Source organism: Silurus aristotelis (assembly GCF_946808225.1).
Source record: "Silurus aristotelis genome assembly, chromosome: 17".
NCBI lineage: Eukaryota > Metazoa > Chordata > Actinopteri > Siluriformes > Siluridae > Silurus > Silurus aristotelis.
The window spans coordinates 1,398,552-1,408,552 of NC_139590.1; the positions used below are offsets into that span (position 1 = coordinate 1,398,552).

General features: G+C 41.1%; 1 protein-coding gene across 1 annotated transcript in view; it reads left to right on the forward strand.

Annotated features, from left to right (window-relative positions):
* The first annotated feature begins 629 nt into the window (after window positions 1-629).
* The window catches only part of lrrc4ba (leucine rich repeat containing 4Ba), a 41,339-nt gene continuing 31,967 nt past the window's right edge, over window positions 630-10,001 (forward strand). The window contains exon 1 of the mRNA XM_083566904.1: window positions 630-835. The gene's annotated coding sequence lies outside the window, so the exon portion shown is untranslated. The remainder of the gene's footprint in view (window positions 836-10,001) is intronic.

A 10,001-nucleotide genomic window follows, 5' to 3' on the forward strand; every position in this document is an offset into this window, starting at 1 on the left:
AGTTTAATCAGAGTATCTGTCCTTGTTTATAGAGAAGATAGTTCCTTTGAGGTTCTTTCATTAGTTTTTAGCTTGAAGGACATTCCACGGCATGAAATGTAACTATAACCTGATAAAAAGTAAACCACGTCTTTCCTTAAATAAACTAGTACCATTATAACTCTGGAATTCAAACACCATAGTGGTGTAGGAGGAATAAAACACTTCGGTTTCACCACACCGTGTGAGTGTGTGCGTTTTCTGAAGTTAATCATCATCAGGTGTGGCGTGTTGGTGCTCCATATGTCTTCAGGCTGATGTTTTAGAGAGCATACGGTTCCGTAAGCTTTGGCACGCTGCATCTGTTCTCCAGGGCATGCATATGTGAATTACACAGAAGAGTAAAACTGGTGATCATCCTCTTCATCATCATCCTCATCATCATCCTCATCTGCTTCCATATGATCTGCCACTGTGGAGGAAAGCAGGCGCAAAGTAAAAAAAAAATAGGAGAAAGGGGAGGAGAGAGAGAGAGAGAGAGAGAGAGAGAGAGAGAGAGAGAGAGGAGGGGTTGGAGCAGAGAGAGAGAGAGAGAGAGAGAGAGAGAGAGAGAGAGAGAGAGAGAGAGGAGGGGTTGGAGCAGAGAGAGAGAGAGAGAGAGAGGGGGGGGGGGTTGGAGCAGAGAGAGAGAGAGAGAGAGAGAGAGAGAGAGAAGGAGAGAGAAGGAGAGAGAGACAGATAGAAACAGAACATTGAGGATGGAGGATGTTGGTCATGAACTCGCTCTCTTTTTCTTCTCTCTGATGGAAGGATTTTGGTTCTCGAGAAGATAATCATCTTCATCATCAGCATCCAGGTAAGTGCGCGCGGATCACTTCACCTCCAGTCTGCACATTTCTATAATTCAGACATTTTTTTCCCCTCTTCCTTGGAGGAAGATGAGGATGATGAAGGCTTAGCGCAGATCAGACCGATCGGATCACGCGAGCGCGTGGACGTGTCTGATTATTGCATTGTGTTTGGTTTTGGACATTTGTAATTATCCGAGTAAGAAAGAAAAAAAGAAAGAAAGCGGAAAAAATCTGCGCATTTGCGTCGCAAACACGCTTCAGTTACGCAGACCAGATCCACGCAGACCAGATCCACGCAGACCAGATCCACGCACACGCGCGACATTTATTGCTGTTTTTTTTCCCCACCTAACATTTTCTGCAGTAATGCATGCCCAGAATAAGAGAAGGTTTTTTTTTTTTCATTGTTTGTTTGCTTGTTTTTTTTTTCTCACTTGAACTCGTTTGCACCTGGCGCGCGCCTCTCACGTACGCGTGGATAGAGCGTTGCAGAGAAAATGCACGTTGATGGTGTGTGTGTGTGTGTGTGTGTGTGTGTGTGTGTGTGAACAGTGTGTCTCTTATATGTCGCTCGCGCGTTTGTGGTTACGTGCAAATGATTTGTGCCTTGATACGATATGTTTCATTTAAATAATTTCAGACTCGTGCATTTTGAGGCGTGCAGATGTTCCAGTTGTGCACGCCATGCCGTGCTGATGTGTGTCACACTGCTGCGACATGGCTGCACATCGCTGGCTCTGTTGTCTAGACTCAAACTTCCCCAAAGGATGGATGATGATGTGAATGTTTACAGTACAGAGCGTTTTAGCGGTTTTTGACCTGTTGTTGTTGTTGTTGTTGTTGGTGGTGGTGGTGGTGCTGATGTTGCATCAGTCCAGGGTTTCTTTCTCATCTACAGTTGAGCTTTTGTTTATGAACAGCTCAGAAGCCTGAACTAATTAGCATTCTGTGATGTGGATCGAACAGCGAACATCAGAAACCCTCAAAGCGTATATGATTCATTTCTGAATTCATGCTCAGAAAGTCTCAGGTTTCTTGAGGAACACATTGAGGAGCCTTCTCAAGAGGCCATCTTGTGTTTGGTCTCCAGCCTACTATGTAAAGACTTTATTCAGCATGATTTGCAGCAACTTGACAGGAAGATGCATCTTCATTAGGAGGTCAGGTGACCACTCTTGTGGATCAGTGCACCTCAAAGCTTTTCATTTTAGAAGTTCTTTCGCTAAAGAGTTTTATCTTTCAGGCCGTAGTTCAGTAAATGTTTTTTTGTCTGACACGTTCTTACCTGAAGTGGTCAAAGTAATCCCTGTTTTAGAAGGTTGAGAACCTTAATGAACCCTCAAAGAACCTTTTCTGCTGAATGTGCCAAGGTACAAGAAGCTAAATGTTAAAGATCTTGGTGAAAATAATGAGCTATAGAAGCAAATCTTTCACACTTTCGCACGGTTAATACATGCACTGTTAGCAGGGGAAAAAAGGATCTTCAAGGGTTTTTCGAGGGTTCAGAAGATCATTAAGGGTTCTCAGGTTTCAAAAAAGGAAAGCACATAAAGAGGCTTTAAGAGCCCTTTAAATTAAGCAAATTTGACCTTTCTAAAGGTTGTTCGTTTATCGTGTGTGAGAGTAGACAGTAAGGTGTCTCCAAACACCAGACACCAAAATTCTTCACCAAAAACCAAAATACTCCAAAAAACCCTCAAACATCAGTGTTTTTAATTAACACCAAGATTCTTCCTCTAACCTCAGCAGATACCAAACATCACCACCAAACAGCAAATCTTATTGTATTTGAAAGAAATAATTACAATTCCAAACAAAAGCTAAATACTAAAATAAAAAAAATAAAAAATACTTTATCAAACACCAACATAGTATATCAAACAACACAATTCTCCATCAAACATCAAAATACTTCATCATATACCAGCACACTTCAAAAAATAAGCCAAAATATTTACTCAAATAAAAAATACTCCATAAAACACCATGATACTCCATCAAAGAGTAAAATACCTGATTAAATACTAATATATGCCATCAAACACCAAAATACTGCACCAACAAATCCAAGCACTAACACCGTATAGCAGATAACACAATACTCCATTAAACACCAAGATACTCCATCAAAGACATAAATACTTTATCAAACACCAAAGTACCCAGAAAATTACCAAAATATTTCACCAAGCACCAAAATACTTTATCAAAAGCCCAAATACTCCATCAAAGATAAAAAATACTCTACCAGGCACCACGAATACTGCATTAAATTCCAAAACATCCATCAAACACTAAAACACTCCATTAAATATCAAAACATCACATACCAAAGTACTAATACAGTATATTAAACAACACAATCCTCCATTTAACAGCAACATACTTCATCAAACACCAAAGTACTCCAACAAATAGCATGATACTTCACCAAGCTTCAAAATACTCATCAAATACTTATCAAACAACACAATGCTCCATTAGACACCAAAAACTCCACTAAACATCAATATATTCCATCATGCAGCAAATCTTCAAACACCAGAACACAGCAACACAAAAACTCAAACCCTGGTGTTTTTCAACACAACTCCAACACTCTTCATTTGACCTCACCAGACATCAGAAGTCTCCAGAAACTATTTATTACAGTTGAAAGCAAAATACAACTCCAAAAAAAAAAGCTAAAAAAAACAAATAATGGTGGTGGTGTTATTGTTGGGGGTGTTGGGGCTGGTGGTGTTGGTTCTGTTATTGGTGCAGAAGTTGGTTCTGGTGTTGTTGGTGGTGTTGGTTCTGGTATTGGTGCAGATGGTACTGGGGTTGGGTTGTTTTTGGTGGTGTTGGTTTTGGTATTGGTGCAAATAGTAGTGGTGGTTGTGTTGTTGTTGGGGGTGTTGGTTCTGGTATTTGATGCAGACGTAAGTAGTTGTGTTGTTGGTGGTGGTGTTGGTTCTGGTATTTGGTGCAAACGTTAGTGGTGGTGTTGTTGGGGGTGTTGGGGCTGATGGTGTTGGTTCTGGTATTGGTGCAGACGTTATTGGTGGTGGTGGTGGTTCTGGACTTTCTTGGGTTAGTGTGTGGGTTAGTTTTAGGATGTGAACACAGTGGAAGTAAAAAGTAAGTAAGTAAGTAAAGAGGTTCTGCCTCCTCGAAGGATCGGTTCCCATGGCAACCAAAGCTGTGGAACATCTCACACACACACAGATTTCTTTTCAATACAACTGGTTTATGGGGATCCTCAGGGCAGAGTTGTTAGCAAAAACACCACAGTTTCTTCTGCTGGTGTTGCAGCGATTAGCGTGAGAGAGGTGGAGGCGCCGCTGCGAGACCGATAAGACATGCGCTGATAAAATCTCCCACCTGATGGCTTTATTTATAAATCCACGCTAATGCTAACTGTTTTGAAAACGATGCAGTGTGTTTGATCGGCCGCACGGTCAGAGGTAAACACGCTAGTCAGATTTATGAATAATTCCGTTAATGACCTCATCACTCTCTATTTGTCTCTCCGTGCCGTCTGTCCTCTTCGGCCGCCGGCGTCCATCTGCGTCGACGAGAACTCGGAGACCGAGAGCGAATCCTCACCTACTGCACAGCTTTCCTCCATTTTCCCCTAAATGAGCTGTAAATAAGCAGATCGTGATTAAAGGGCAACAAGAGAAAGTGATGGATGAAAATGGCCGTGTAAAGGGGCGGGGATCGGGCGAAGGAGATCAGCAAACTCAGTACACACACACACACACACACACACACACACACACACACACACACACACACACACACACACACACACACAGTGCTGTAAGTGGTTCTAATACTGTAGATATGTGGATTTACAGAAGCAGAGCTTCACCATGAGACCGTTTGTTTGTTTGTTTGTTTGTTTGTTTGTTTGTTTGTTTGTTTGTTTGTTTGTTTGTTTGTTTTGTTAGATGCTTTAGCTACTCTAGCTAGTTAGCATGCATGTTGAGGAGCTCAAATGAGACACCATTTAAACTTATCAACGTTGGTCATTATATAGGTTGAAATAAGCAAAAGAAAAAGAAAGAAATAATAATAAATAGAATAAAAGGAAATAAATAGAAAAACAATAAATAAATAAATAAACAACACCTCCGTGGCTTAAAATAAATTAACAGATATATATTTTTTTTAATAAATAACCAACAAACAAACATAAATGAATAAATAATAAATAATGGATGAAACTGTTGAAGTCTAAAATACAGAATAGTTTTATTTTAAAACAGTAATAAATACTCTGAGCATCTTTGTGGAATGTCTGGTCTTGAAGCTGTGCACTGTTCTGTGTGTGTGTGTGTGTGTGTGTGTGTGTGTGTGTGTGTGTGTGTGTGTGTGTGTGTGTGTGTCCTGACTCTGATCTCTGGACTCCGTATAGAGGCTCAGGAGTAGGTGAGGAAACAGTCAGTGGGCGGAGTCTGGCCAAGCGGCGGCTGATGACATCGCAGGTAATGTGTGGGAGATTGGCATGATTTGACTCCTGAATCCCTCAGAGATCCACGCTACACTTCCAAACTGCACCACATCTTCCTTCTGCATCTCCAAAAGAAACTAGTGTGTGTGTGTGTGTGTGTGTGTGTGTGTGTGTGTGTGTGTGTGTGTGTGTGTGGCCCAAAGGTGTTCAATCAGGTTGGAGCTCTATAGCAGGAGATTTTCCAACCCATGGAAAGCAGATCTCCACGGAGCTGGCTTTGTGCACAGGGGCATCTTCATGCTGGAACAGGTTTGGGAAGTTTTCATGCCAATAGCCTCCTGTACAATTGTGTCTCCAACTTTGGAGAAGAACCACATATGGCTGGAAATGTCGGGTGTCCAAAAACATTTGGCCAGAATTCGTATCAGAGCAGTAATAATGAATGACCCAGTGCTGCTCAGAGCTGTTGTGATAGAGGATTAATCCACGCCCTCTCTGACCAATCAGGTTCGAGAATTCCTCGGTGTAACGCGTTGGACTGTTTACACGCTGAATCCCGTATCAGAGGGTGACATTTGGACAGAAATCCGGGAGGACGTCTTCGACCTTCACTCGTCTCCCGCAGGACGGAACCTGACACGAATCAGCAAGAACATCAAACCTGCCTGAGCTGACGATCACCTCCACACTTTCTTACAACGTGCGACACGTACGATATTGTCGTCATGGATACGGGAGGAAAAAAAACTCAAATACATAAAGATACACTTTAAACTGATTGGGATTTTTCTTTTCTTTCTCTGTGGAGTGTTTGGACTTTTCTTCTTTTCCTTCTCCTTCGTAGTGTTTGTTTATTTATTTATTTATGCTCTTAGCTTTAGTTTTGTGCAGGGTTTGGTTCTGATCTCAGTTCTGGTCTTGGTTCTGCACATAGTTCTGGTGCTAAAAGTAGTTCTGGTGTTGAGTTTAGTTCTGCGCTGAGTTTGGTCCTGCGCTGGGTTTGGTCCTGCGCTGGGTTTGACTGGGTCTCGGTGGATGGTTCTGCTCTTGGCTCTGGTCTTGGCTCTGCATTCGGTTTTGCTCCTGGTTCTGCTCTCGGTTCTGGTCGTGGTTCTGCATATGGTTCCGTGTTGAGTTTGGTTCTGCGCAGGGTTTGATTGGGTCTTCGTGCTTGGTTCTCTGTTCTGAGTTCGGTTTTGCTCCTGGTTCTGCTCTCTGTTCTGCGTTCGGTTTTGCTCCTGGTTCTGCTCTCGGTTCTGCGTTCGGCTCGGCTGTGAACTTGGACCGGATTCCACTTGACTTGTAAATCGTTGTGGAGAAAAGCGTCTGTCGGAGGAGTAAATCTATAGACTGGGGCTGCATTACACCATCAGGAAGCGTCTCCGGTGTTAACACGCTCAGCTCCACTCCTCCACTTCCAATAAATCTTACAGGAGACTCTGTGAAACTGCTCACTTGCTTGGCTGAAGCTCAGACTGCTGCGTGGAAACCGACTTCACTGCTCATGAGGACAATTACATTCAGGACAGATCGAGGAAATAACGGCACATTCATACATGAAATAATAATAATAATAATGAAAACTGCATAAGCATTTGATTAAACAGCGATTAAATGAAGAGTTATTACAGGACCTTCGTATGAAGTGATAAATAAAAATAAATAGTAGAAATAAATAAATAAAAAATCTCTTCAGTTAAAATGCAATTTTAATGTTTTATTAATAAATTGTAAATTGTTCAAAAAATTTAATAAAATTATATAATATAAAAAAACAGTGCAATATAAAATATTAAATATACAGTGGAACCTCGGAGCTCGAGTTTGGCGATTTGGGACGCGGCCCATTAGCCGTTTCAGGGGACGTACGGGTGATTTTATATTTATTGCCTCAGGTCACTACTTGGATTGCTAGTCAGTGTTGCTATGGTTACGTCGCTCTAGCTAGCCTTAGTGACCTCCTTGTCTTTATGGCTTGGTGTAAGAATATAATCTGCCACTTTTTCCCCGCCTTCTCATTTCCATAACAGGATGTCAGCATCCTGCCACGCCCACTTCTGTATTTTAATGCAAGATTTTGATAGGGGTTTTTTTTCTGGATAAAAAAAAAACTTGCAAAAAGGTTCTGGGGAACATGATCAACTCACAATAAACTAGCAAACAGCAAATGCTAACAATCGCGCATGCTAGCAGTTGATGAGTTTACCTGGAAAAATGTAGAAGAAGGACGACTAATGAGACTGGACCGTAAACAGTTCTCTCAGACGTAGGTGTGGATGCTGCCATCTGTCACCGTGAACGGCTAGTCTTCCAGCTGCTCTGCTGCGTCGCCTCGCTGCCTGCGTACAAAACTTTAATCTTACATAAACAAATAAACAAATAAATAAACAAACAAACAAATAAACAAATATACCTTTTTAAAATATTCTGGAATATTTTTTCTGTGGTGAAAAAAGTGGTGGAAAGAAAAAAAAACAACTAAACAGGTGTTAATACAACAAGTGGTCACTCAGTAGAGGGAAATCTGTGTTTCACTGATGATGATGTTGATGATGATGATGATGATGATGATGATGATGACGACAAATATGATGGTGATGGTGAATTATGTTGATGGTGGTGATGGTGATGATGATGAGGTGATGGTGATGATAAACATGATGTTGGTGGTGAGGGTGATGGTGGAGATGATGGTGAGGGTGGTGGTGATGAAGACTGTGAGGTGATTAGGATGATAAATATGATGGTGGTGGTGAGGGTGATGGTGGTGGTGGTGGTGATGATGACTGTGAGGTGATGGATATGATAAATATGATGTTGGTGGTGAGGGTGATGGTGGAGATGATGGTGAGGGTGGTGGTGCTGCTGATGGTGGTAATGGTAATGAAGACTGTGAGGTGATGGAGATGATAAATATGATATTGGTGGTGAGGGTGATGGTGGAGATGATGTTGATGTGGTGATGGTTATTGAGATGATAAATATGATGTTGGTGGTGAGTGTGATGATGGTAGTGGTGATGCTGATGGTGACTATGATGATAAGGTGTGGTGGTGATAGTGGTAATGATGGTGGTGGTGATTATTATTTTTTTTGTCTGAAGAGAAGCCGGTTGGTGAAGATCCAGCTGTTTGTATCTGCTGTAATGTAAGCAGTATTTTGATCCAGTTTGGAGCTCCCTCTAGCTGTGGTATGGGGGTACATGGGCTGGAACAGGTTTTTGATTGGATGGACAAGTGACACACATTTGGTCTTTAAATTTGATGAAGCTCTGAAGAGGAGGTGAAGCCGTTAGAGGCAGTGCAAATTAGTAAAATGACGTGTAATAAAACACGTGCGGGTTCATCGGTGCATAAAGCCAGCGGGCGATTCGGCCTCGTCCCGATCCGAGCGTGTGGAACGTACTCCTGCTAACCCCTCCGTTCCCTCTGACCCTTAATTAGCACTGACTGCTCTGATTGAGCCACGGCTCGGTCCGAAGCCAGAGCTCTGAGGGAATAAATGAACGCTGTCAGACCTTTAATTATGGAATAATTGTCAGTAAAAGATGGCCGTGGTTAAAGATATTAAAATGGATAGCGGAATCCATTTTTGTGGTGTGTGAGTAAAGAGCTTATGGGATCAGGATTTTAGAGTCGCATGGTGAAGGAAGTTCTTCTGCTCTAGTGAGCAAATGCTGGATCTACAGCAGTATCTATAAAGGATAATGATGGTGATGATCAAGAGCAGTGAGGGCAAGCCGTTCAAATGCACTGAGAGTGCGAGTGAGAGACGTCCATTCTTTGCTCTGTTACAATTCATCTCACCTTCTTATCTCATCGTCTTATCATCTAATCATCTCAACATTACAACCATCTCATTGTCTAACCATCTAATTATCTCACCATCTTATCTAAAATCTTATTCTCATTTTATAATTTTACATCATCTCATTGTCTCCTCGTCTCACCATCTGTCTCATCTTATTATCTCATTTCATCATTTCACCATCTCATCATCTCATTGATTCACCATCTCTGTCTCATCTCACCACCTCATCTCGTTTAATAATGTCACCATTTCACCATCTCATCATCTCATTGTCTTATCGTCTCACCATCTCTGTCTCATCTCACCATCTCATCTCATTTCATAATTTTACCATCTCATCATCTCATTGTCTCATCGTCTCACCATCTCTGTCTCATCTCATCATCTCATTCTCATCCCATTATTTCTTGTTTACTATTAATTTAAATCTCGTCTCGATATATAATAATTAATCGAATGTTCTAATCTCATTTAATGTTCTAATCTCTGAACTAATCATCTAATCTCTTATTCAATCATCTGATATCTTATCTAATGTATCTATCTTCTATTTTATCATGTTATCTCGTCTAATCATTTAAAATAAGAATATCAGATTTATTTATTTATTCGATTATATTTAATCTACTCGTCTAATTTCTACTCCAACATTCTTATATCTAAACTCTGGCATAATCATCTAATCACTTATTCAATTGTCTGATCTCTCATCTGATCTTCTGATATCTTGCCTCATGTTCTAATCTCACATCTAGTGCTTTAACTCTCATCTAGCCTTCTAATCTCTTGTCGTCTAATCTCTCGTCTATCATTCTTATGTCTAATCTCCCAAATGATAATCTGATCTCTTATTTAATTGTCTGATCTCCTAATTAGTGTTCTTATACCACGTCTAATTGTCTAATCTCTTGCCTAATGTTCTA